The 27,548-nt window shown below is 47.1% G+C and overlaps 1 protein-coding gene across 1 annotated transcript in view; it reads right to left on the bottom strand.

The window, feature by feature from the left end:
• ZNF384 (zinc finger protein 384) overlaps nt 1-16,323 on the bottom strand; it is a 217,840-nt gene extending 201,517 nt beyond the window's left edge. The window contains exon 1 of the mRNA XM_078651541.1: nt 15,071-16,323. The gene's annotated coding sequence lies outside the window, so the exon portion shown is untranslated. The remainder of the gene's footprint in view (nt 1-15,070) is intronic.
• Nucleotides 16,324-27,548: the final 11,225 nt, after the last annotated feature.

The raw sequence follows: 27,548 nt of genomic DNA, 5'->3' as shown, positions 1-27,548 counted from the left end.
GGGTTGTGTGCGTGAGGGGTTGTGTGCGTGAGGGGTTGTGTGCGTGAGGGGTTGTGTGCGTGAGGGGTTGTGTGCGTGAGGGGTTGTGTGCGTGAGGGGTTGTGTGTGTGAGGGGTTGTGTGTGTGAGGGGTTGTGTGTGTAAGGGGTTGTGTGTGTGGGGGGGTGTGTGTGGGGGGGTTGTGTGTGGGGGGGGTGTGTGTGGGGGGGGTGTGTGTGGGGGGGGTGTGTGGGATGGGGTGTGGGTTGTGTGTGGGATGGGGGTGTGGGTTGTGTGTGGGGTGCTGTGGGTGTGTGTGGGGTTGTAGGGGGGTTGTGTGTGGGTGGGGTGTGTGTGTGTGTGGGTGTCTGTGTGTGGGTGTCTGTGTGTGGGGTTGTGTGTGGGGTGGTGTGTGTGACTCAGTGAGACCTAAAAAAAACTGTAATCTCAAGAGTTCAAGACATGCGGGAGACTAAAACAGTCAAAATTAGTCTCCATTCCGATATCATTACTGATTCAAAATCTGACAAAAAGCTACCGAGGCGTTTTGAGAAAAATATCCTGTAGGCCGATCGGTTAAAGCTTTTCCTGCATTTACATTATGAAGCTTGGCAACCAAGTACAGCGGTCTGTGTTATTGCGTGCATTCGCGCATAAAATGCAGACACCGAACACGTTCAATTATGTACCTCTGGTGCAGGACGAGCCCTGTACTTCAAGTTAGGACCCCTCAAAAGGCGGATGAGAACCGGTTTTCGTGCTCTGTGCTGGGGAGGGCCATTAAAGGAAGGGGGCGGAGAGGAGCCTGTGAGAACTCGCTGCAGAGATCAAAGGAAGGGTGGGAGAGACACTGGTGAGCAAGCATATGGGGGGTCAGGGAGTGTGCAGACTGGTGAGCTGAATGCTTGTGTTAGTAGAGTCGGGGCGCGCGCACGAAGTGTCTGGTGTCAAATGAAAGCTGTGCACAATGCGCATGGTTGCAGAATGCCCCTATAAAAAAATGTTGAAAGCTTTCCCTCATTTGAAGTTGATACAAGTCCCAAAGTAAGTTACGAACATTGTTCAACTCTACAGGCAGTTGTTTTTGGGGAGCGGCTTGAGACCCTTTCACTGTTTGCTAATAGTTACATAAAAATGTAACAAACACAGGCACAGAATGGACGGATGAAGGAGTGGGTGGGGGGGAAAGGCATGAACGGAGGTGGATTTAAAGTGTGTGCGGGAAGCTGTTTTAAATCACCGCGTGAGGCACATCAAAAACTGCAGATGGCTGCTTGTGTAGTGACCAGAAGCAACCTGTAATTGAGGGAGGAGGGGTCCGACAGGGGAAGGTAAAAAGCAAGGGGCAAACGGTTATGTGTGTGTAATGTGTGTAAGCGCTACAAATTGTCCTGCGAGGCAGTGAAAACTTCTTTAGTGCATATGTGTGGGCCATGGAAAGTATAAAGGGCAAAATGTATTCCTGATGGTTTAATTAAATGTACAGCAACCGACTAGCATGTGGGTAGAAGCATCGTGCGGGATAATTAGGGTGACCAGATTCTCATGACAAAAAAAGTCAGAGCGTGTGTGAGAGAGAGGGGAGGTGCTGGCGGCGGGGGAGGAGAAATGAGAGTAAGGCTGTGTGCGGGGAGAGAGATGGTATGTGCTGGCGGCTGGGGAGGGGGAACAGATGGCGATGGCTGGAGATTTGATGTTGTGCACGCGCATTTTAACTCATTGCGCTTGCGCATTGAGCTAAAAGCGCACATGCACTGCATCAAATCGCCAGTCTAGTTAAACTCTGTTTATGCCCCTGTAGTCTCGCAAGCTCAATGCGCATGCGCATTGACAGGCGAGACCTAAAAAGCTCAATGAAAATAACGGCAAAAAAGACAGAGCATACACAATTGTAAGCATTGAGAGAATTTGCCCTTCACAGAAGCTGAGACACCATCTGCTGTATGGTTAGTCCAGGGGTTTATCTCACTGCCACTTTAAGTTTCACTTTACATCACAGGTGTAGGAATGGAGAAACTGAAGTATTTCTCAGTGGAAACGAATGTGAAGCTTAGTTTGGCCATTCTCTCAATAGTAAAGAGATAATGCTTTAAGGCGCAAGTAATGACTGCATCTATGGCCAACTTAACGTGTTATCTGAAAGGTACCCCAGCAGCTTTGATTTAGCCAGCAGTTAGATTGCTTTCAAATGGAAGTTATTTGGTGCTGAACGACCAAGGCTGTTGTGGGATGAAACCGGGTGTACCCTATATGGTGATGGTTTCCAGGGTCTGGACTTGCTGTTATACCATGTTATTTCCCCAGCCAGTCTACAGTACAGTCAGAGAAGTGGTAGTATAGACTTCAACAGCTATTTTAAAATGAACTTTAAAAAGATGAGTAGACCGAACGTCTTATTGTTTCAGATGGTTTCATTAACATCTGCTAAAGAGAAGTTTGACCTCCAGTTGCAAGGTCTTCTTCTGAAATACAATTGTTACTACGAACTAACCTCCCACAACATTTTGTGGAACGTGTGCACCTCATATTTAATGCACTGAATACTGTGGGGGTAGTTACACTTTATTAAAGTGATTGGGTCTGGCTTCGTCAGCACTTTCCAACCTGTATTCTGAGCAATTCAATCCTTTATTTAGTCCCTGATTTGTAGTGTTTTTGGAGACATACCACTTGTGTTATTCCTGACTGTTGGGATTTTGGTCCTATTTTGAGGCTCTGCAATGGATGTTCCACCTCAAGGCCAAATGGTGATGGAACAACCACGTCTTGTTGTGTTGTGAATGTATGATACAGTATTTTGATGTGAGATTGCTACATGAACTAAACAACTGGTATTTGTCCTTTCGACCTATATGGTTACACTGTGTTCAGCCTGTGTTCCGCTGTGCCTTTTCAAGTGTGCACTGGATCTGTCTTGGAATACAAGTGGTCCGACCTAAGGATATAGAACTGCAGGTGTGTCCGTCGAGGATTCATCGTCAGTGGTGTCCTATGAGACTACTATTGCTGCAGGATGCGTACTAAGAGCTTTTAATGGAGAATTTGTCTACTGGATCCATGGATCCTGACTCCTTCGATGTCGTTAAACTGCCGGTTGGCACACCATCAGAAGCTGCTGATTGGGCTGGATGTAACCAGGTGTGTTCTTTGGAAATTGCAGCTCGTGCCACAACTGAAATGGTCTGCGATAGCTAGTTCCTTCAAAGATTCTAATGACTCTGGGAACATGGAAAACATTTCTGAAGCATCATGATTTTCGATTCGGCATCTTTTATTTAATTGCCTCTTATTCATTTATTAATTATGTGTTATTAATTGCCATTTTTTAAAATAGAATTTGGCTTTCATTTGCTTCACTGTTAAAGTGCATTATTAAGGCTCCCTGTTTTTCATAGGTCTTGTTTTTTAAGGAACTTTCCAATAGTAAAGCGCTGCTAAATATTTAGATTGCTCTGCACTACATAACACTGCAAATAAATGTAGACACAATTTGAAACATTGAATGGGGACAATCCTTCAGAATTCAACTCCAACACATACAGTTAGTGGAGGTTTCAGTCCAATTTCAACCAGCAAATGATACAAACCAACAGGAAACTATAAACTGGGAACACATCCACAGACCAGACGAAACCAGAAAAGGATTTAATGAGCGAAGTGACCAAGTAAATAAACTAGGGACGTTTTTAGTGATCCCATTAGAGTACTTGAACTGGGCTGAAAACTAGATGCAAAGCTTATTAGGGAGAGCAACTCTTGATAGTATAGCTTAAGGGAAAATAAAAGATTATTACAAAAGATGGCTGGAGCAACCAATACTGTACCTAGAATAAAAGGTGTTGAGCTTGAGGCACCAGGAAGTGTCAATGGTGTCCAGCTTGTGTGTGAAGACTTAAATTCTTAGACAACAAGCATTTACAATGCGAAAGGTCTCGCATTATTAAAGTTTGAGCTATTGGCATTGTAAACGACAATGCCTTTTATTCATTTGTTTTTAAAACCTGCAATCGGTACATAAACACGCACTTTGAACGTATAGTCCTTGCTTATGAGGAGCAAGGCTGGCAGTAAAAGAGACTGCCAGCCTTGCTTCTCTTAAGCATGGACTTTAAGTACAAAGTGCTTGTTTACGCACCGATGCATATTAATACAAGGCATTGTCATTTACTATGCCAAAAGCTCAAACTTTAATAATGCGAGACCTATTGCATTGTAAACGTTTGTTTATTACCATACTTGACCAAGAAGAGATGATGAATGGTGCCTGCGTTTTTAAGCTTGGCAAAAAAAACTTTAAAAATTAGAATAAGCACGTTTCTCAAAATTAAGCCTCAGAGGAACGTACTTTCGATATAGTAACATAGGGTGGATGGAAAGTTTTTGTGTGAATAGAGGACAAATTTGTATATGAAGAATTAAAGCAAAATAGGGTAGAGGGAGAAAGTGGTCTGGGAATAAGGTGGAATAACGCAAGTTATCACTGCCGATATATATATTTTTCCATAGAGGGTGCTTTGGGTGAAAGCGCTACAAATGACAGATCGTTCATATTTTATAATGTCAAGAATGACCATTTCTAAAGTTCATGCTACACACTGAATTGTCTTTCTGCGATTGGTTGCTGATCTGACTGCGAAAACTCCTGAACATGGTATTTGTATGCTTCTGAAGGTCTCAAACCTCTGATTTCCACTTGTCTGTGCAGCCGGCATGCAGACCCACTGATTTGTTGTCCATAGTTAACAGGAATATCATTACCCAGAAAAGTGTTTGCTTACTGTATGGGATAGGCTGGGATGAAAGGCTGAGCAGTACCAGCCAGGATCGACCCTTTACAGACAGATCTTGTTAGCAGTTAAGTAAACCCACTGAGCTACCTTACAGGGCCGGCTGGTCCGGAGACAAAGTCTGGAGCTAGGGACACGGGGTGATAGGCTTCCCTCACCCCCGGTGTCGTCTTATCTGCCTCCCCAGGGCGGAGAGCTTCTGGTGAAGGTTCATGGTTTCTGTCCTTGGTTCACGGTCCTCCGCGGAGCCAGGTATCTTGCTCCTCTTTCCTGTGGGCGCAGGAGGCCTGTGGCCTCAGAGGAGGGTGCTGCCGGGCCCGCCTTCCCTCCCAAGCAAGGCGGTCTGGTGGGTGGATGTATCTGTGGAGTGCAGGGCCAGCTTAAGATAAAGATAGCCCCTTTCAGATGAGTGCATGGGGCCCCTTGTGGGCCACTTTCCGCTGATTGACGTATCCTACGCACACACTAATAAAATATATAAATATGTTTAAACCATTACAAAAGAAAGGGGGAGCTGGGGCCCCTTTCGATTCAAAGGGGTGAAATGTTCACACTCTGCCTCTTGTAGAGTGGGCGCGGTCACGGAGGTGGGGTAGGGTGGTTGGTGGAAGGGCATATGTGATTGGGGGTGAAAGAATGAATGCATTTGGTGGTGTGCGGGTTAATAAGAATGTGTGTAAGGCAAGGTTTGCATGTGGGCGGTGTGGGTGCGTGTAAGGGGGCAGATGGGAGGTAAGGATAGGTGGGTCTTTTCGGATGAGAGTGGGTGAATATGGGGGTGATGGATAGTATGGGTAAGTCAAATTGTTTAAAACTCCTCCAGTCACAGCTACCTCAGATCCCTCACCTCTGGCCGCTCCTAGCATGAGGCAGTGGGTGTCCGGAGTGTTCATTCGGAAAAGGTGAAGTTCAGGTTTTTCCTTGATTCTAGATGTCCCTTCTAATCTGACATTAAAAAAAAGTGACTGCGATCTGTCCACACCTGGCGCCGCAAACCGGATCAGACCAAGATGGGAGCTTCCGAGATTTCCGCAGCACCCGCCGCTCCTCCAAAGATAGTACATGGATTGGGTTGGTGTTACCAGCATCTCGGAGGCTCAGGATCGTGGGACAGGTGCCTGGGCGGGCAGTGAGTGCGACGCCTCTGTATGGAAAACTGAAACCTTTTTGGTTGGGGCTTTGGGGAGGAAGTGGGTCCCTCCAAGAACACTCTTGGGTCTGGGAAAGTTACACCTTCGCCTCCGCTTCTTTCTACAAGTTGCTTCTTTTCTTCGAGTCGTGTGGGTGCGGGGTTCAGCTGAAAGGCTTCTAGCGCCTACACGCGATGCCAACCCTGGTGTCAGCGCTGGTTGTTTTGTAATGGTGCTGTGGGTGGGATCTCATTACGCGGATTTCCCTCGCGCCCGGCATAAATTACGAGCTAACGGCGCGGGTGTTTCCTGTGGCGTAAAACAACACTTCATAGTGCTTGGAAAGTAAACCGCGCCAAGTGTGTCTCTTCTTACACGGGGTTTCTTCCCAGACATGGATGGAGAAAGGTGCCTTAGAAAGAGACTCCCAGGGGAAATGACGTTAAAAGTTTTTTTTATCAAAATGCCAAGCTCGCGACCGGAAGCAGACGGGAGCCCGTGAAGCCAGCCGACCAGAGCGTGTGAGCCAGTGGAGCTCCGTGGAGAGCCCCGCCTGCTGCCGAGCCTGACCCGCTGAAGGAGGAAAGACCTGCCTGGAGAGCAGCGGGGGGGGGGGGGGGGGGAGTCCTGCCCGGTGAGTGAGGGCACGTTTAAATACAATGGCTATTCCCTGTGTGCCACTGACTCACCCAGCATTAAGGGAGACAGGAGATGAACAGCACGTGACTGTACGTGGTGAACTTGCGCGTTCAGTTCCCTGCAGCCTGCGCGTGCCCATATCCTGTCTCCCTTGAAAGTCATTGAAAGCAAAGTTGACAACAATAGGTCTCGCTAGCGACAGCGCTTCGCGCTGCATCGCCAGGTGCGAGACCTAAAAACCAAGAAATTTATTTTTCCAATTTTTCTAAAGAAAGGGAAATATAAAACAAATCTGCAGTTTTCACCTGCGAGTTATTTTGCACAAATACTGTCTTCTTTCAGCAGTTTGAGTATGTTCCCCCCCCCCCCCCAGTAGATATTGCTGCACTAATATTTTAATCGTAACCCTGTTCCTATTCAGTTTAAGGGCAACTGTCAGTCAACGGCAATTGGCTTTAAGTCAAAAAATTATAACATCTGAATCAGGGTAAGCCTAGAGTAACTGCCAGACTACGGAATGAAGTAAAATATAAGCCTGTGACAAAAAAAAAAGTATGATTAACGAGTACATGGTGTAAGAAACTGGAGTAATTTGATTAACAGGAAGAAAAAAACGGATTTTAGTGGGCCTGGTTAGTCGGTGGGAGGAGCAAGACAGTAGCAACATTGAGTGATGAAGATGAGATGAAGCATGACATGGAAAACAAAGTTGCTAGACATGAATGGAAAGATTCTTGGACTAACAAAAAGGGTGCTCTGAGGCTGTGCATATTTTGCAGTGTCATTCTACTCAGGATTCACATGCTATGCATCGTTCCACCAGCTGGTGGGTGGGTGAGGAAAAAGCATGCCAAAAAATGATTCATTTTGCTTTGGCCATAGGTGCAGTCTGTATATTTAATAAAAAGTTTGACCATAAGGCCAGGGTTGCCTACTGAGTGCCCATTAGCTTCAGTTTATATTTCCCACCATACTATTCAGAAGCACTATCCAAATCACGAACAGGAATCATTTTCCACTATCAGTCCCAGAAAGAGTTTATAGCAACCCTTGAAAGAAGAGAACAGAATCTGAGCAAAAAAGTGCAGAGGATCTAAAAAACACTGAAAACTGACATGAAGACAATTTTTTCCAACGTGCTGCGAGAAAACAGGGTTATGTTTAGTGACTGGAAAGCAGACTGTCGGTCTGTCTTTTCAGGATGTTTCACTTGGGGGTAGTAAGAACTATATAAGTGTTGCAATATAATACAACTAGATCAGGGGATAGATAGATCGACTATAGAGCGGCAGTCAATAAGAGTGTGGATGAAGTGCTCGAGAGTGGGAAGAGATAGAAAGTGCTCCAAAGAGGACGCAAGAGAGAAAGGAAGAGACCTAGCGTTATAAAGAGTGCGTAGAAAAAGGGAGGGAGAGCAAAAGAGTGTCTTCCAATACAAAGTAGACATGAAAAGTCAAAATTCTTTGTGGTTGATGGGGAGCACCACACGCTACTCTGTATGTAGTTATTTGATGAAAGGGGAGTGGTAGTAGGGAGGGGTCTCACATAGGTGAATTAAGAGGTTGTTAATATACAATACAAATCTCATTAGAACCGACAAAGTCCTTTCTAGGTGCCATCCATGTTGTTTGCTACTGCACCTCTATGGCAACTGCTGCAGGGCAATGTGGTAAGTTCATCAGTGATTACCACCATCAAATGGCTGGTCACAAAGAACTGCGATCTTATGCAGAATAAAATCGGCAGTACTGTTTACCACCAGGAAGCTAAATATAGTTGGACTTCTCTGGGTCAATATAATTAACCTGCACGACATTTGTCAAAGTAATGTAAGTAAAGTCCTTATTCGTAGGTCACGTTTTCTAAATGACACCAAGATTACTCTCAGAAAGCCTCAGACTGTGGTTTCTTTCTGCAAGATCATCGCTTGGCCTGCTTTCTGCCCCTCTCCAATGCTGACTCTTTAAATTATAACTTATTCTAAGGACAGGATGCCCCATGAAGTCTGTATTCTTCTAGTACCATACATCACAAGGAGTTGGCCAGGTAGGGCCTACTTTTAATGGGGCCCGCCACTGGAAAGAAAAAACTGTTCTTTACCCAGCCCTGCATTGGTACCAATCGCCAACCACTTATATTGATTTGTCTGACGTAAGCTGTGGTTTATGACACCTATTGTGATACAATTCACCGGATGTCCTATTTAAAATATAAGCAAGTCATTTCATTTTAATTTTCTAAAGACTGTGAACCGAGATGTTGACAATTTCTGATTTCTGACATAATTTTAGTGGCTCAACTGCCTGCTCTGCATCCAGTAAACGTGTTTTACAGTGTTGGTGTCTCATACTCACTAGTTTTGTTCTGTATTACGTCCAAGGACACATGTTGCATCAGACTTATACCAGATGGCAGTGCCAGGGGACCCAGTCACAAAAACATATAATGGAACAGTAGCCTTACCAAGCCCTAAGCCGTACAAGAACTGAGCATTTTTTGGTGGCTGTTTCAAACCCCTTGTACGCTGGTAGAAGTCGAGGTGGATGCTTACATAGATGAAAGTCAGATAACCCCTGTGGAGAGTCAGGGGTTGCCAAACTACACAATGTGGCAAAATGTGCTTATTAGTGGATAGAGAGCACTCCAAAGGAAAAGAATATTTCTTGTGACAGTTCCTTTAACTGTTTCAGAATTAGGCCAAAGTTGACTAAGTCAGCGGCTGTTTTCGCTCACATTTTAGGGCAACAAAACACGCAGGGACAGGCCTTACTTTTAGAACACAGACCCCAGCAGCATACGGGGTGAGGTCATAGTGGAACAGTACTCTCCAGCGGTCGAAGTGCAATCAAAACAAGACAGCTCAAAGCTATAAAATAAAACTACTCAAAGCGATCCCAGCACCCAACACTCAAGCAGCGGAATAACCTACCCAATCCTCGCAAGAGCCAAGAAACTGGTAACCCTGGCTAATTCAGACCCCCAACAACAAACAAAGCCACTGCGGATGCCAGCACTTGCCGGCATCACCCAGAGTCCATACCGCATTGATGTGGGCTCTGATGCCGATGCTGGTCTTCGGAGTTGGGAAGGGAGAGGTCGGCTAACTCGCCCGATCCCATTGGGACTTGGGTCCTAAAGATCGAAGCTGGCAGACAGGTTTATTTTTCAGTGTTCTTGCCCTTGCAGCTTCCATCTCTCCCTGGTGGTTGGGACTGGTCCGCAAGCAGCTCTCATGGCTTTTCAAGTAAAAGACAAATGTAGGACTACAAACAAACGTACACAAAAGGGCGGGGAAATACTCCTACTTTGAAGTCAAGGAAAGTAAATTGAAGCTGCCCCTCAAAAACATCGACCGACATTCTATGTGAGGAGATCAGAACAAGAATTACAGCCCTGCTTACAGAACTGAGCCACTAAAAACACGAAGTGCTTGTGTCAAATGCTGTTAGAGAAAGGGAAAGTAGTCCCTAAACAGATGCTACAATGGGACACAGGCAAGGCTACAAGCACTGGGACGCTGGTCTGTGGGAGTGACGGACCGACGAAAAGGAGGGACAGATAGGAAAGATTAACCACTTGGAAACAAGGATTTTTAAAGGAAACTGAAATAAACAAATGAAAAGCAGTGGACGGGATGTAGGCCCATAGTATATACAACATGTCTCGAAGAACAGAGAACAAGCGCTATCTAGGATCGACCCAAAAATAGAACCACATCCATTTTACAAAAAAGAAAACAAATCCCTGCTTAAAGTTGTCATTAGACAGTGCACATGCAGCCAGCTGTCAGTTTACCAAAGAATCTTAAAATCAGTTTCTGAAGGCACATACTCCTCTGTTTAAGCAGCCATATATATATTTATTACTTTTCTTCTAATTCAGCATATTCAATGTACTACCCTATCTTACCCTATACCTCTCTCAATATATCCTCTACCTCAACTCTCAGACTAATCTCAAACCTCTTTCTACTCGTTTCCAATGCACTACCCTAGTTCTCACCCCTTACCTCTATTAATATATGCTCTACCTCCGCTCTCATTCACCCCAAAATTCATACCACTAGGACTCCCAAAATAAGCCTTTCTAAACTCTTCCCTACTCTACCCCTCCATGCATCATCTCATACCTCTTACTTTTCCAATCCCCGAAAACAAGCCTTTCTAAACTCTTCCCTCTAACTCTTCCCCCTCCACACCCCTTTTACTCACCCCCAAGCCTACCCTAATGCTAGGACAACCAAAAGAAAAGAAAAATTAATGTCTAAATCCTTCCCTCTTCTATCCCGCCACTATACATTCCAATCCAAATAACAGACTAGCATGTCCACCTCAAATTAATTTCATATTTCACTATACTAATTCACCACTAATCCTTTATGGGTTCCAGAGTAGCAGGCTACTTGCCAAAGTAAGAGCTTCAACACCTTATAAGGGGTAGAAAGCGCTATATAAATGCAAACCTCTTTCCCTCTTCTATCCTTTCGCTGTCCTTCTCAATCCAAATAACTGACGAACATATCCACCACTCATATTACTTCCATATTTCACTATACTAATTCATCACAAAACCTTTATGGGTTCCGGAGTAGCGTGCTACTCGCCAAAAAAGAGCTTCAACCCCTTGTACGGGGTAGTGAGAGCTATATAAATTCAATTACAATACAATATATGTGAGGATGTAGCTTATAAAGATTCAGGTCTCTGGAACTGCCCTGTTGCGGAGACAGGTCACCCAAAGAGGTAGCTGGTTTGGAGGGCAAATGCCTAGGGTCAATAGATTGGGCATCATTCGCTCCTGACCCAGCCCGGAGATATCGGAAGAATAGGATCCCAGGATTTCCTGATCATCTTCAGAACTCGGGCAGGACTGATAGCAATGGAGAGGCATATAGGAGACTTGTGACACACTGCAGATGTAATACATTTCTTAAGGAATCTTTTTGTGGAAACTACAGTGTGAAGTAATTGTGACACTGCAATTGCAGCAGTCGCAAAGAAACTCACCATGACACTCAATCTAGGTGAAAAGGCATTGGGCCACTTCCGGATAAAGATGCCATTTGAGGTCTGCCAGCAGACTTCTGCTGATTTAGTCCACTGAGGTGTTCAGGGAAAGCCGCCAAATTACTGCCACCCAAAGAGTCATTCTGTAGTTCTAGCCATTGCCAAAGTAGCAGTCAATCCCGACACAGGGCCCACGACCCCATACTTACCACGTAGTTGCCATACCACACAACAGTTGTGTTGTGGGCAAGCTCAGAATCAGCCTTCCCTTGCGAGATAGTAGGAAGGCCTTCAGAGTCAGCCAAATAGGAGGACCTTCAGGATTCTTACATGGATCTTCCAGTCCACCGGGTGCCAAAGGCTCGTCATCTCTTCTTCAATGAGGTTGCCAGAATCCAAAGACCATGTGCATGATATCACAGCAAGCTCTTGGCGGGGTAGGGAGAGCAGCCTGACAGAGGAGGTTGTTGTTCACCAAATACCACTAGAAGACAAGTTATTGCAATACGGATGCTTTCCGAAAGACAACCCTAGTTTTGAGCACATTCGATTTGGAGGTTCCATTGCAAGGTTCACATGTGCCTGCAGACACATGGAACCAGTAAAACACACAAAACCATGAGGCCTCAGAAATGTGAGCACCAGAGCCCATGATTATACCTGAAAAATTGGGTTTAATCGTGACTGGGGACACCGGGTAGATTGCAGAATTACTACAAGAGTGACAAAGCAGTGAACACCCCCATGTCCAGGATGGCACATATAGAGGGAGTAACAAGCCCCATTGTTCGCTTCCTCTAGGATGGGCTCAATGGCTCCAATGACAAAGCGATTTAACTACATGCACAATAATGGCAAACCCACCTGCTACAATCTGAGGAAAAAAATCAGGGAGGATTCCTGGGGAGGTGTGGTGAGCTTTCGTGCAGTGGTCTTCAAACTTCTTAATGCTGCGCCAAATAATGTAAAAGAAATAAAAACTCCTTGGGCCTCCCCTTCAATTTTTTCAAAATGATTCTGCTAAATTGGCAATGTTTAAATATGTCTAAGCATATTTAAACATTGCAGCTAAGCCGTTACCCCTTTTTAGGTCTTGCCAAGGCAGCGCTTGCGATGTCTCTTCGAGACATGCAATATTCAGGATATGGGCATAAAGCTCCGCCCACATCCCCACCCATCTTTTTCATTGACTCCTGCTGAGTCTTTTCATTGGTCAATAGGCTTAGTAGTCCCTCCTTAGTACTGCCTTGTCTCCTCTTGTAACGTCCCATTAGAACACCCAGTTACATGCGTTGTTACTCCCTAAGTTTTAATTACAGCCTCAGAGCACTATTTTCTTAAAGGGCATCAGGAAGGACACACGCTTGGTCCTAAGCTAGGCTGGCAGTGGTTAATTTTTTTACGAGCACATCTCAGATTTATGAGACTTTCTATAAATTTCCCTTCATTAGTTCCACACTGAGTAAAACATTATCTGGAATTAATATAATAATTAGTCACATTTCAAAACTACTAATTGTATGGACATAGATATCTGAATGTACTTGTGGCACTGTCTTGCATGCAATGCATTATGGGTAGGGTGGATTTACCATATCTTTTGCACGGTACAGCACCATATGAAACCAAAAGAGGCCCCTCGTGACCTTGTTTGGCCACATATGGTACTGCACCCTGCAACATAGCCAAGTGAAAAACAAATGCCAACAAATGCAAGACAGGTTGCATTTCCAATGCAATAGGTCTCGCATTTGTTAAAATTAGAGCTGTTGGCGTTGAAAATTACGATGTTTTCTACTTTTGCTTTTTTATACCATCGGCAATAGTGCTATGCCGATACAATCACTCCAATGTAAATGAAAAAACATTGTTATTTTCAATGCCAACAGCTCTAACTTTAACAAATGCGAGACCTGTTGCATTGCATATGCTTGTTACACACTCCCAGCTAGGATATTAGGGCCATATGTATGAGCGTTTGGTTTTGCGATTCTCAAATAGCGATTTTCTGCGAATCGATATTTGAGAATCGCAAAACACTATGTCAGTAGGATTTGCAAATAATTTTGCGAATCGTACATATTCCTTAATTGCGATTCGCAATTAAGGAATACCTCCCCATTCATTCCTATGGGCCTTAGGCCCATAGGAATGAATGGGAAGACATTCTCAATTAGAGAATCGCAAATTGAGAATGCAATTTCAAGGGTGCCAGGGTGTCAAAAGGACAGCCTTTTGCATCCCTGAAATGTGTACGTGTGCACATGTGGCACACATACATGCACTAAGGGCATGTATGTGCGTCACATGGCACTTAGAAAAATGCAAAAAAGTGCATTTTTCAGAGAAATCACAAATTACCACCAACTTGAAGTTGGTGGTAATTTGCGATTTCTTACGGCCAAATTGCACTTTTTCTGTGCTTCTTACATTTAAGGAATAGCAATTTGAGATTCCTTAAATGCAATTGCAAAATAAGGAATCGCAAATTTTGCGATTCATTTTTTTGCGAGGCAGTTTCTTTCATACATACCACTGAGCCAATTTACAATCGCAAATGCCGAAATTCAGCGAATTTCGGCGTTTGCGATCGCTATTTGGAATGATACATCTGGCCCTAAATAACAAAAGTTGAAAGCGATGGACTATTACAAAGTGGCTTAAACACTTAAAAGCATGGTGCTGCTCTTGGCCAGAGACTGCCCCCCCCAAACACAGCAGAACCCCGCCCCAAGTAGATTTCAGTAGCATCTCATCACAAGCAAATGACAGGTTATAAAACTCCACACCACTGCATGAGTGACATGAGCAGCTGACCTGAAAGCTAAACTGTAGATAAGTACAATAAGACCAGGTGACCTTACTTCTCACTTTGATATTTCTGGACCAGAAGGCATATTTAATGTAGGTGCTCATTCGTTAATAGGATTATCAGACAGGCTGTTTGCCATGCCCAGTATAAACTATACAAGTACCTGAACCAACACATAGATCATTCACTGCTCAGTCACTTGCCAAATAACGGTTATACTTTACAGTTACCTTGAACCTAAGGCACTCCCAGTAGGTAACTCACTTTACATTTTAGCAATCAAACAATTAATGACAAAAAAAAAAACAGGCCGTTGATAATATATATGTATACTAAAAAAAATCTTACACGTCAGTTTCAAAAAAGCATAACTGTAGTTAAGACAACAAAGACTCTTTCTATAAGAGTCTGAGGAAACACCACCACTCAACCTCTCAAGTGATTCAGGTCTTACAACTTCCCATCTAAAGCAGCAGAGCTAGACAAACTTTAAGGTCACAGCAATATTAGAAAGTCAGTATTTAATCCGTTTACCTCACGCCCGTCGGTTGGACACATCTTACAACTGCGAGGTTTAGACAGCAGAAGTATCACCTGACCCAACAGGCTACAGCCTAGCAGAGAAGTGCTACTACTCATGGGACATAAAGGAGATATAGACGTGACATATCTCTATGTGATGTCATTATCACATTGTGTGGGAAAGCTTTATACTCACCAATATTCAGGCCAGCTCTTCTTTCAACTCCTCGTATCAGTAGGAGTAATTGCCCTCTGCCAGGTCTCACGTTGTCTTCAGAGCGCAAATACCATCACGATCCAAGCTCCGAACTGAATTCCAAGATGTTTGCGGACTTGAGAAAGTGGGATAGATATATGGCTGCACCTTACTAGACACAATTTTCACATGTGATAATTACTAATGTGGCTGCCACGAGCTCAGAGCTAAAAGTGGAGACCTAGCCATCCTTCAACATTTGGTGCCGCCTTACTTCTTAAGAATCCAGCTAGCCGTCTTCCACCTCACATGCCGTTTATCTACCACCGTCCCACGACAAGCAGCGTCGTCGCGAGTTTATACGTGAACTGCCCCTGAAACTTTAAAATAGGCCCCCCCAAGAAGTGAATGCAAAATACTCTCGACTGCTATTATGCACCCCTGTAGAGATTAGCTGGATCTCCTTCGTTGGACAGCAACCCTACATACAGGGTCGCTTCTCTCCAAGGTAGAGGATGAAAGCAGATCGTATATTGTCTCCGACTGTGGAATAGGATGCAGGATTATGCCACTCACTCCTAGAGCCGAATCATATAGTTTAACTTAGTGTACCATTTGCAGTATTTGAGGGAGATAATAGACTGATAAGAAATCAGCAGTCATACAAGGGTGCAACATTAAGCTCACTAAAGGGAGGAGTGTATTTCGTGTATGATGCTCCCTTCCTCTGGTGGCTCACTCCTCACCTTCTGTTTGGAGGTCTTGCTTTCCAGCGCCTAAGGATGCTTGGGCCACACTTTCTGGCCCCCCCAAGCTAATCTTCGGTCTGTTGGTCTCCAAAGATAAAGCCTCTCCTTGCCCAGTGCCTGGGCACGACTGGTCTGCTGCAGAGAGCCCTCCCTATGGCCTCCACCTACCCGCTTCGACTTACCCTCTCGAAAAGTATTTTCCCTGCACGGTCCTTTTCCGTCACCCTCTCTCTCATTGCGTCTCTATATCGATTTGAAGATTTCTCTTTCTATATCCCTCGTGAACCGCTGTGGCCCCGGTCTCTTCTTTACCCCGTTCTCTCTACATGAACAGTTGGTTCCTTCCCGGGTGCTTCTCTCCACCTCCAGTCCAGCCTCCCTTCTACACTGCTCCTTCCTGTGCTTCTCCCTCTCAGGCACTCTGTTCTATTCCCACCCTCTCTTTCCCCGGTTCGCTCACTGTCTCCCCAGCAGCGACCAGGCGCAGCTTCCGCTTCCGGTCTGGTAGCCCAGGCGCGCGCGCCGCGATTGACTTCCACCGCCCCTCCTGTATGCCGGTGCCACCCCTTCTTCTCGCGCCTGCGCAACTGCCTCTAGGCCACAGAAGGAGTTGGGCGAAAAGGAGCTGCGCGTGAGCAGGAAAGCTTGGCCAACGAGCGAGCGCGCGAGCTGGCAAGGGGTGGGGCTAAAGCGCTTGTGCAAGCTGGCAAAGAGTCTGGGCCAATAGAGTGAAACGGGGGAGGAGTCTCGGGGGCAGTTTAGATTGGGAGCTGCAGAAGTGAGAATGGACAGTGAGGGACACTGGAGGGGCGTCGGTCATTTTGACTTCTTTCTTATGTCAAAGCCTTCAGTGGTAAATAAACGGGAGCCTCGGCTACTACAGCCGTATCTCGTCTTCTGAAACTGCGGGCTTGTGGTGAATGCACGTCAGGAATCATGCCTATCCCACTTTTAATTTTTGAGACCACAAAATCGCCAATATCTAAATTTTTTGTGTAAGTGTGTCACATTCTATGTTTAACCCCGTTACTATGTTTAAGACCAGTGGTCTTCAAACTTTTTAATGCCGTGCTCATCCAGTATACCTTTTTTTCCATAATTCTTCTATTACATTTGCAATGTTTAAATATGTCTAGACTTATTTAAACATTACAGGTAAATTAAACTTTCTAAAATGCAATCAAATACACGATTGTCTAACATACTTTCTGATTAGCTAAGCCTAACTAACTTGTAAAAGTATCCACAGTGTGATTACTCAAAATGGGAAAAATATTTGGAGTCCATTCCCTGTAGACGGTTGTACGATGATACAACGCATGCCTGAACAACGCATGCCTCTACCACAACTGCAAAAACAAGCATTTACAATGCAATGGTTTCGCCTTTGGAAAAGTTAGAGCTATTGGCATTGTAAATGACAAATTTTGTATTTATGTGTTGGTTTTGAAAACAGATAAATAAAGGGCATTGTCATTTACATTGCCATTCTCTCGCAAATGTGAGACCTATTGTACCCTACGAACGAGCTCAGCAGACAGCAATTACTACCACACACACACACCCAGAGACACACACACACACCCAGAGACACACACACACACCCAGAGACACACACACACACCCAGAGCCACACACACACACCCAGAGCTACACACACACACATGCATGTGTGCGTGCATGCGTGTGTGTGAGAGAGAGAGAGAGCTTGTGTGCGTGAAAGAGAGAGAGAGTTGTAGTGAGAGCGGGTATATCCAGTCAATGAGAGGGAAGGCGCTCCGCTGCACCAGTTCTCATGCAATATTTTTGTGTTTTAGGTATTTCAAATGCTGTATTTTTCGTACCTCTGTAATATACACATCGAGGGACAAGCGTGGAGCGTGGAGTAGATCAGGAAAAGGTGTGAGGGAACGCACACATACCACCCTAGCCTTTCACAACCACTGCTGACTCCGCAGCTGCAGGAGAATCATTAACAGGCACCAGCCCTGAGCAGCTGGAATGGATGATGCACCACCACTGCTGGGGACTTGACAGGGAGCAAAGGCCTGCCTGCTGTCAAGCCATGGCCCTATTGAAAGCAGTGAGCACCAATAAATGCCTTACCGTGCATAACAGAAGTCAAAAGTGCTTCGGCACTGCACACTGCCAACACCACGCTACCAGTGCTGGAGGCCTGAAAGGGAGCAAAGGGGTCCTTGTATCATACTGCAGTCAAGCTAAAAGCACTAATGAAGGTCTTACTGTAAACAGCAGGAGTCAAGGGTGCTTCTGCACTGCACACCACGCACTACCCCCACCACGCCTCCAGTGCTGGAGGCCTGACAGGGAGCAAGGGGTCCTTGTATCATAATAAAAGCACAAATGAAGGACTTACAGTGCGTAGCAGGAATCAATGGTGCTTTGGCACTGCACACCAAAGAAAGAGAGAGAATGCATGAGTGCCTATGTGTGTGCCCGAGAGAGAGGGGGGGGAGAGAGAAAGAGCGTGGGCGTGTGAGAGAGGGAGAGAGAGGTGGATGTGTGCGTGCATGTGTGTGAGAGCAAGAGCGCGCATGTGTCCGTGCGTGGGTGTGTGTGTGTGAGAGAATGTGCATGTGTGTGTGTCTGTGTGTGTGAGAGAGAGAGAGAGCGTGCATGTGTGGGTGCATGTGTGAGAGAGAGGGGGAGAGAGAAAGAGAGCAGAGAGCCTGCATGTGTGAGTATGCGTGTGCTTATAAAGGACATCAAAGTGCCGAAAGGGGAGAAAGAAAGGGTGAGTGCATGCCGAGGTGACAAGAAGGACTGGGCGAAAAGGGAGGGGGGAATGCCAGAAGGGAAAGTGATCACGGGGGGAAGCGCGCAAGTGTTGCACCCGCTCACATGCACTGCAAACTGTAGCCAGCACAGTGCATGCTGGACACTGAACAGTAAAGGAAGTAATATGCCAAGGGAATGCTGATGTAAGGCATTAAAACGCAATATGCGCAATGTTGTCATGATCGGTTTTCTTGAAAAAATAGTTTTATAAAAGAAAGAAAAAAGTACAACATATTAAAACAAACAGGCTCCTTCCAGCCAAAGCAAACATCCGGTCTCCTAGAAGAAACCTTCGAGTTTTCACAAACCGTGTACAGCAGGCCAATCTTTGCAGAGTTTACTAGCACAGCCAGCAGAAACGCAATGCATGGAATTCGCCGAGGAATGCACTGTAAGTTAACTAAACAAGTGTATCACGAGTTTTAATTTTACTCACCATGTAATAAGCTGTTAAGTTTTTAGAACATTTTTTGTGCCTCTGATGACGTTTTACAATGACCGGTGACAAGAATTGGGATTGGTCACTTCTGCACATCTTAAAACATTATTAAAGCTGCTTTGACAAACGAGTAAGACTCTGCATAACGACCACGTTGTAAAATGCAAGTGTGGGTCATTCCGTAAGGTGGTCTCCGTGCTCATAAAGGACACCCATGTAGAACCCACAGCCTTTACTGCTGCAACTGCAATATATTTACCGATGGCAAAAAGGTGCTTTGCAATCGCAACACATTAAAAGCCAAATAATTTGTAATCCTTCGAGGGGCGTAAGGAAGAGGGGAGAGGGAGAGGTGGGCGGGTTGTATGTTGTGTGCACAGGAAGTGGACGCGCGTGCTGGCATGATGTGTGTTTAAAGAAGCTCTTCATCACCGCGGATCACTGGAGCTTTGTGCCCTGAGCTGTAGATGCGCCCTGATCCAAAGACTGCTGCGCAGGAGCTGAGACCAACCGAGCTGCGTGCAAGGATTAGCGGCGCAGGACATGTGGAGCGGTGCTGGGGAAGAGAAGTCGTGCAGGACAAGCGAAAGGGTGCTCGGAAGGGGAGCATGAGAAATTACGGGGGGAGGGGCGGACACCGACAATGTGTCCCGACGCCCCTCTCCCCTTGCAGGCACTCACCGGGTCCGGCGGCTGCTGGAGGAGAGCTCCCGCTCCTCGGGACTCTCCGGGGCCGCAGAGGGACGTTCTCTTTCCCCGGGGCTCCTCCTGTGCTCGGGAGCCTCGGGACGGTCGATGCTTCCTCCTTCCGGCTCTCTCCTCCTCCTCCTGCGATGACGCGGAAGGGGGCTCGACCAGCTGGGCCAATCCCAGCGCGGCCCGGGCTTGAAGGCGGGCGCTGCTTCCTCCTCTCACTCGGGGCCGCGGCGGTGAATACACGGAGCAATGCCGGGTGGGCACCGGCCTTAAATCTAAATATTAAGCGAGGTGGGCACTCGCTCGGGGTACCACAACAGCGGCAAGGTCCCTGGCAGGGTGGGCACCTGCCAGCGGACAAAATACTCGAAAATCAGGTGCCGGCAATGCCGGACCAGATTCGGGGGCGTTCCCGGCTGACGTCGCATGACGTCGGCAAAAGCCAAAGAATCTCGGGAACGCCCCCGAATCTGGTCCGGCATTGACGGACAGGCCCCTCGTCCAATGGCTAGGCTCCATTTATGGAGCCAGCCAATGAATGACGAGGGCCGACCCAAACCCACACTACAGTTCTCATTAGATTTCTCCTGCGCAAAAGCTGCTTGCGCAGCTTTTTGCAGTCGAAACCTAATAACAGTTGATGGACAGAATGTAGAACAATGTCATACATTCACCCCAGTACAGAGATCTGGGCCTAAATCCATCGTTTTTTTTGCACTCCACACTACCCCAGTTCAGACATGGCCATATGCAAATAAGCCTTGACCCTGTGCCTCATGGGAACAGTCCAGCCCGAACTGCCAAGCCATGTCTTTCCTGGACCGGAATCAAGCATCCTAAGACCGGTTTCTGGCTATCAGCCGTCTTCAGCCAGGATAGCTTGACTCCAGTGGTGTGGAGAGCATGGAACTCACGTCTGAGCATACCCATCCCACTCGGGGTGACAAATGCAAAAATAACAGTTGATGGACAGAATGTAGAACAATGTCATACATTCACCCCAGTACAGAGATCTGGGCCAAAATCCATCGTGGCTTGGTGAGCAAAATAACGATGGGTTAAACCTAGATCTGTGACTGGGGTGAATGCTTTGCCATTGTGCAACATTCCGTCCATCATCTTGTGTGTTTTGCTTTTCACCCTATTTGGGAAGAGTATGCCCAGACGTGGGTCCCGTGCTCACTAAGCCACTGGAGTCAAGCTATCCTGGCTGAAGACGGCTGATAGCCAGAAACCGGTCTAGGATGCTTGATTCCGGTCCTAGGATGCTTGATTCCTGTCCAGGGAAGACATGGCTTGGCAGTTCGGGCTGGACTGTTCCCATGAGGCACAGGGTCAAGACTGATTTGCATATGGCCATGTCTGAACTGGGGTGCTTGGTGAGCAAAATAACGATGGGTTAAACCCAGATCTGTGACTGGGGGTGAATGCTTTGCCATTGTGCAACATTCCGTCCATCATCTTGTGTGTTTTGCTCTACCACAACTGCGCCTTTACAGAGCAATTTAGTGGTAAAGACATGATGGGTAAAGGGACATGCATTCTAAACATCATACACTTGCCCCCTGCCCTGCAAACTATCCCTTTTCCACCTGTCCTGAGCATTAATACAATGCCCCAAAATCTACCCTGACCCCAGGCCCCCCGCCCTGTGCCCTTAAAGCTGTACTTACATCCCTAAACTACCCTAACCCTGCCCTGCGGTCTAAAACTGTTTTCTTCCCTGAAAACTGTCCCTTTTTCTCTGCCCTTAGCTTTAAAAATTAACCCCACGTCCTAAAAACTACCCCCAACCCCAGGCTCTCCTTCCCAGAGCCCTAAAAACTGGCCCCTTTATCCCTGAAGTACCCTGACCCAGCCCCTCCCACCCTGAGGCCTAAAAAACTGCCCACTGCCCTGTAAACTGTCCCTTTTCCCCTGCCCGCTCTTAGCCCTAAAAACCGCCCCCACTGAAAACAACCCTAGCCTCCACCCTGAGTCCTAAAAACTGCTAACTACCCCGACCCCAGCCCCCCTGCCCTAAGCCCTAAAACTGCTTCCTGCCCTACAAATAACACAACCCCCTCCTGAGTCCTAAAACCTACCCCACAACCTGAAAAACTCCCCCCCAGACCTAGCTCCACTTACCTCTCACATACTTTTCCGATTCATGATCGCTCTTCCTTTCTTCCTCTTCCGCCCATCGGCTCAGCAACTAGAACGTGCATTGCCTTAACCATGCTTATGCTTGGTTAAAGCATATGCATGGTTAAGACATATGCATGGTTAAGGCAAGTGTGGTTACGCTTGCGTTGGTTGGACACGCGTGGTTGAGCCAGCGTTGTTCTGACGGTTTCCCCTTCATACTCCCAGCCAGATATTAATGACAAAAGATGTTAGTAATAGCCCATTACATCCACCAATTTCTACTCTGCCACTGCCTCCAAACCCTCCTAGTACGACATTTCTGGCCAATCATCATCCAGTCGGAGACAGGTTTCGCCATCATCTCCTCGGCTAGCAGTCCATCACGTCGGACAAGTGGATTCTGCAGAAAGTCTAAAGGGGCTACTCCCTCCCCTATGAGACTACACCTCCCTCCATGTCACCCTCCTATGACCATATGTCGGAGGATCATTTGGCTCTTCTCCACAAGGAAGACACAACTCTCTTGTCCAAGGGGGCCATAAAGAGGGTCCCTGTGTCCGACGTAGGACGTGGTTGTTATTCCCACTACGTTCTGGTGCCCAAAAGGGACAAAAACCTCCATCCTATCCTAGACCTCCGAACTGTCAACTTCTTCCTTCAAGAAGGAGAAGTTCAAAATGCTCAACTTGGCCCAGGTCCTCTCTGCACTAGACCCAGGAGACTGGATGGTAGCGTTGGACATGCAGGATGCTTATTTCCATATCCCATGCCTGCCTACAGAAGTTACTTACGGTTCACAATGGTTCACGAGCATTTTCAGTTCACCGTGCTCCCCTTTGGCTTTACCAGTGCCCCTCGGGTTTTCATGGAAGTGATGGTGGTGGGCGCAGATCAGGGGCACCAGTCTGCCCCTATCCAAAATGACTGGCTGTTGAAGGTGGGCTCTCCCCAGCCATTCGTTTCCCACCTCCAGACCACAGAGAACCTGCAATTGCTGGGGTTCACTATCGACATGCCGAAGTCACACCTGACTCTCTCTCAGATGCTCCCTTTCATCTGAGTGATTCTGGACAAAGTGCAGTTTTGGGCCTATCCTCCCAAGCAGTGAGTCAGGGATATGCGGGCTATGATACCACTGTTTCAGCCTCTATCATGGATTTCAGTGAGAATGATTCTGAGGCTGTTTGGCCTCATGGCTTCCTGCATCCTGCTGGTGGATCATGCCAGATGGCATATGCGGGCTCTGCAGTGGGACCATAAAGTTCCAGTGGGCGCAGAATCAGTGGAATGTTTCCAGCTAAGTACAGATTTCATAGGGAACTGCGCAGCAACTGCAGTGGTGGCTAACGCATCAATATTGGGTCAGAAGCAGATCCCTCTCCCTTCCCCATCCAGATCTGATGGTGGCAACAGATGCGTCACTCCTGGGATGTAGCGGCCAACTGTGAGAGGGGGAGATCAGAGGCGTCTGGTCTCCATATCAACCTCTTGGAGCTCCGGGCGATCAGACTGGCACTGAAGGCATTCCTTCTCTTTATCAAATGGAGAGTAGTGCAGGTGTTCACGGACAACGCCACCACTATGTGGTACTGCAACAAACAGAGCGGGTGGGGCCGTGAACCCTTTGTCAGGAGGTTCTCTGCCGCTGGACATGGCTGGAACATCAGGGTATATCCCTGGTGGTTCACCACCTGGCGGGTTTTCATAACGCCAGAGCGAACAAACTCAGCTGTTGATGCCTGGTCGATCACGAACGGCGTCTCCATCTGGAGGTGGCAGAAGGTCTCTTTCAGTGGTGGGGAGAGCCATGGTTAGATCTGTTTGCCTCCAAAGCGAACATGTAATGTCAGCAGTATTGCATGTTGGAGTTTTCAAAGCAGCGCTTGCTCGGCGACGCTTTTTGTCATGAGTGGAGCTTTAGCCTCCTCTACGCCGTCCATCTATACCACTTCTGCCCAGAGTGCTCAAGAAGATCAAGCATGACCGGGTTCAAGTCATTCTTGTGGCTCCAGATTTGGCATGAAGAGTCTGGTATTCTGACCTTCTGAGCATGGCTATCGAATCTCTGATCAGACTGCCCCTTCGGAAAGATCTTCTGTCGCAGCAGCTGGGGGACGGTTTTTCACCCAAACTTGTCCAGTCTTCACCTCCTTGCATGGAGATTGAGCGGGGCAGTTGACAGCTTCCAACCTTCCATCCGAAGTCTGTGATGTCATCTTGACAGCCAGGCGTCCCTCCACTAAAACAGCTTATGCCTTTCTGACCCTCTTTAGGAGGTCCTATTGTATATACTTTCTTTGGCACAGCAGGGTTCTACTTTGGGTACCTTTAAGTGTTATCTTTCTACTGGATGTACGTTGTTACAACGCAGGTTGTAACAACGCATACCTTTACCACGCGGCCGCTACAACGCAAGTCGTTACCACGACTTGCGTTGGAGGGCGCGGATTTAGGATTTTTATAATTTTATATTCCAACACCAGTCCCCGTAACAGTAGGGAAGGTGTTGGAATATAAATTTATAAAATTCCTTATCCCACAGCGCCCTCCAGCGCAAGTCGTGGTAACGACTTGCATTGTAACGGCCGCGTGGTAAAGGTAACGCGTGGTAACAAATGCGTTGTAAAGGTTACATACCCTTTCTACTATTTCTGCCTGTCTGAGACTTCCAGATCTTCCTTCTTTTTTGAAATCTCCCATTGTCAGTAGGTTTCTTAAGGGTGTTACTCACTTGTTTCCTCTGTCTCCTTTCATACTGCCCCAAAGGGATTTAAATTTAATCTTGACTTTTCTTATGGGAAACAACCTTTATAACGCAACTTTTACAACGCACTACTATTACAACGAACCTTTTACATTGCAACATCCATTACAACGCATGCATTTACAACGCAGCCATTACAACGCATGACACTACAACGCACACCACTACAACGCATGTCATTACAACTCAGTCATTACAACGCATACCATTACAACGCATAACATTAACATCCAACACTTACCCTATTGTTGCACCCCCTGGAGTTAGAATAATAATTTTACCCCTACACTATCCAACACTTACCCTACTGTTGCACCCCTTGGAGTTAGAATAGTAATTTTTACCCCTACACTATCCAACACTTACCCTACTGTTGCACCCCCTGGAGTTAGAATAGTAATTTTACCCCTACACTATCCAATACTTACCAAAACATGCAATGTAATGTTATGCGTTGTAATGGTATGCGTTGTAAAGGTATTATGCATTGTAATGGAATGCGTTGTAAATGTAGTTTTTAAAATTTCGTTGTAATGGCATGCATTGTAATGGAATACGTTGTAATGGATGTTGCGTTGTAAAAATGCGTTGTAAGGGTATGCGTTGTAAAAGTGTGCGTTGTAATGTCATACATCCTTTTCTTATGTGTGCCCCCTTCGAGCCTCTTTATAATTGCCCTCTCAGGCTTCTGACCCTTTAGACTGCTTTCCTAATTGCCATCACCTCTGCTCGCAGAGTTAGCGAGCTTCAGCCTCTGTCAGCCAAGCCGCCCTATCTGTCTGTCCATTCAGATAAAGCGGTACTTCAAACAAAAGCTTTCATGTGGGACAATTGTGGGAAAGTGCCTCTTTTTGCATGGTTACCCCACACTTGCCTGAGAACTGATGCAACTTGACTTGATGTGCCCTGGGTCCCTGCCGATCAGGTTCCCAGGGCCTGTGTTCTTTCCCATAACTGTACCTTTGTACCCACAATTGGCACATCTCTGGTCACAGGTAAGCCCCTTGTAAAAGGTACCATGGGTACCAAGGGCACTGTAACCATGGAAGGCCTCTAAGGCATGCAGCACCTATTGTGCCACCCTCAGAGACCATGTACCTTAACAGCCACACACTGCCATAGCATGCTGCATGTTTTGGTGCAGAGAAAAATGAAAGGTTGACATGGCGCACATCCCTGTGTGCCCTGCCTGCAACCCACTACCCGAGACCTAGGTAAGTCACCCCTCTAGCAGGGTGCAGTAGCCCTCAGGTGAGGGCACAGTGGCATGAGCCATGTACCCCTACAGTGTCTAAGTCCATTCTTAGACATTGTAAGTGTAGTAAAGCCATAAAGAGTATATGGTCTGGGAGTTGGTCATTAAAAACTCCACAGCTCCACAATGGCTTTACTAAAACCTGGGGAGTTTAGAAGCAAACTTCTCAGCACATTAAAACCACACTGATGCCAGTGTGGGATTTAATGTAAAATGCACTCAGATGGCATTTTAGGGATGTCCCCTGAACAACGGCCTGCCCTGATGTGGTTCCTGAATGGCTGCCCGCTATTTGTCACCATCAGACAGGTTTCTGGACCCCTGGGTAGAGACCCTCTGCTCTCTGGGTCTAGAAACAAAGCCCATCTGGGCAGAGGTGACATGTCTCCTTCCCCAGGATGGGCTGGGTCCACGACGGGAATCTTCAAAGGCCTGCCACCTATGTAAGCTGTCCCTACCTTTTGCTGCCCCAGCAACTGGCTCCTACCGGTTCTGCCCCCCACTTTGGGTGGTAGAATCATCAGGAGAACCAAGCTAGGAGGAGAGGTGTGCCCATCTTTGCCAACATCACCTCTCAGGTGGGGGCGGCGAGGTGAAGCACACATTTCAGTCCCCTCCATCTTGTAGATGAGGGGACCCAGCCAATTAGGGTAGAGAATCATGCCCCCTCCGATTGGTGGCATAGTAGGGGATGTACCGGCCCCAAGGAAGGAACCCACTAGTCCTGACCTGCACACCCCTTTTAACACCCCTAAATTTAGTGTTTAGGGGTAACCCTGAACCCAGCCTTCTCAGATCCGAGGAAGAAAGTAGAAGGACCGAAGAGCCTTGATGACCTAGGAAGAAGAGGACACCTACTGCTTTGGCCTCCGCCCTACCGTCCTGTCCCGACTTTGACCTGCCTACAGCGAGAACCCTGGTGAGTCCAGCAGCACCCAGAGCCCGGAGGACTATTCCCTACAACCATCTTTAAGACTCTGTCTCCCATGAGCACCGGATTTTTTGAAGCACAGACTCACCCACAGAATCCGGATCCAGGTGGTTCTGCAATTTTGCACCACTTTGCACCTGATGCCCAGGGCCCTAGTTCCATTGACCCAACACCACGAGGAGGTCTCTCCAGTGACCCTTACCTGGGATCTGGTGATTCCCGACCTCCATCAAGCCGCCGCCTCAAACTGAAGGATCACCCCGACCGTGACCGGAGCAGGTAAAGTGACACATTGCCAAAAGACACCGCTATGCCCGATGCCCCACGGCCTTGGGTGGCCCAACCGATGGTGTCCAGGCATCCTCCAAGAACCCAGCTTACCTCTCCAGCTGTTGGTCCCCTCCAGGAAGTCTCCCTGCCTGAGCCTGCAGCATATTTTCCGAACCGAAGGTCCCTATTGCAATCCACAGGGTCTCGACGTCTCCTTGGCACACTGCACCCGGCCGCCCCTGTGCCGCAGGTTTTGCAGCTCCAGTGCAGATTGTTGGCTCCTGCAGTGCTGACCGTAACCCCAGGAGCTTTGCTCCCACACCAGAGTGGCCTGCTTGTAAGCAGTCCCTGGCTGAAGGCCCCCTTAGCCCTATTGGCTAACATTGAGTCCCTGCACTCTGCTCAGGCCTCCCCAGTGCCACAGATGATGCAATTTGAGTGTCACCTA

This window comes from Lissotriton helveticus, chromosome 7, assembly GCF_964261635.1.
Source record: "Lissotriton helveticus chromosome 7, aLisHel1.1, whole genome shotgun sequence".
NCBI lineage: Eukaryota > Metazoa > Chordata > Amphibia > Caudata > Salamandridae > Lissotriton > Lissotriton helveticus.
Note: the sequence above shows the minus strand (reverse complement) of the source record. Positions and strands in the feature narration are given on the sequence as shown.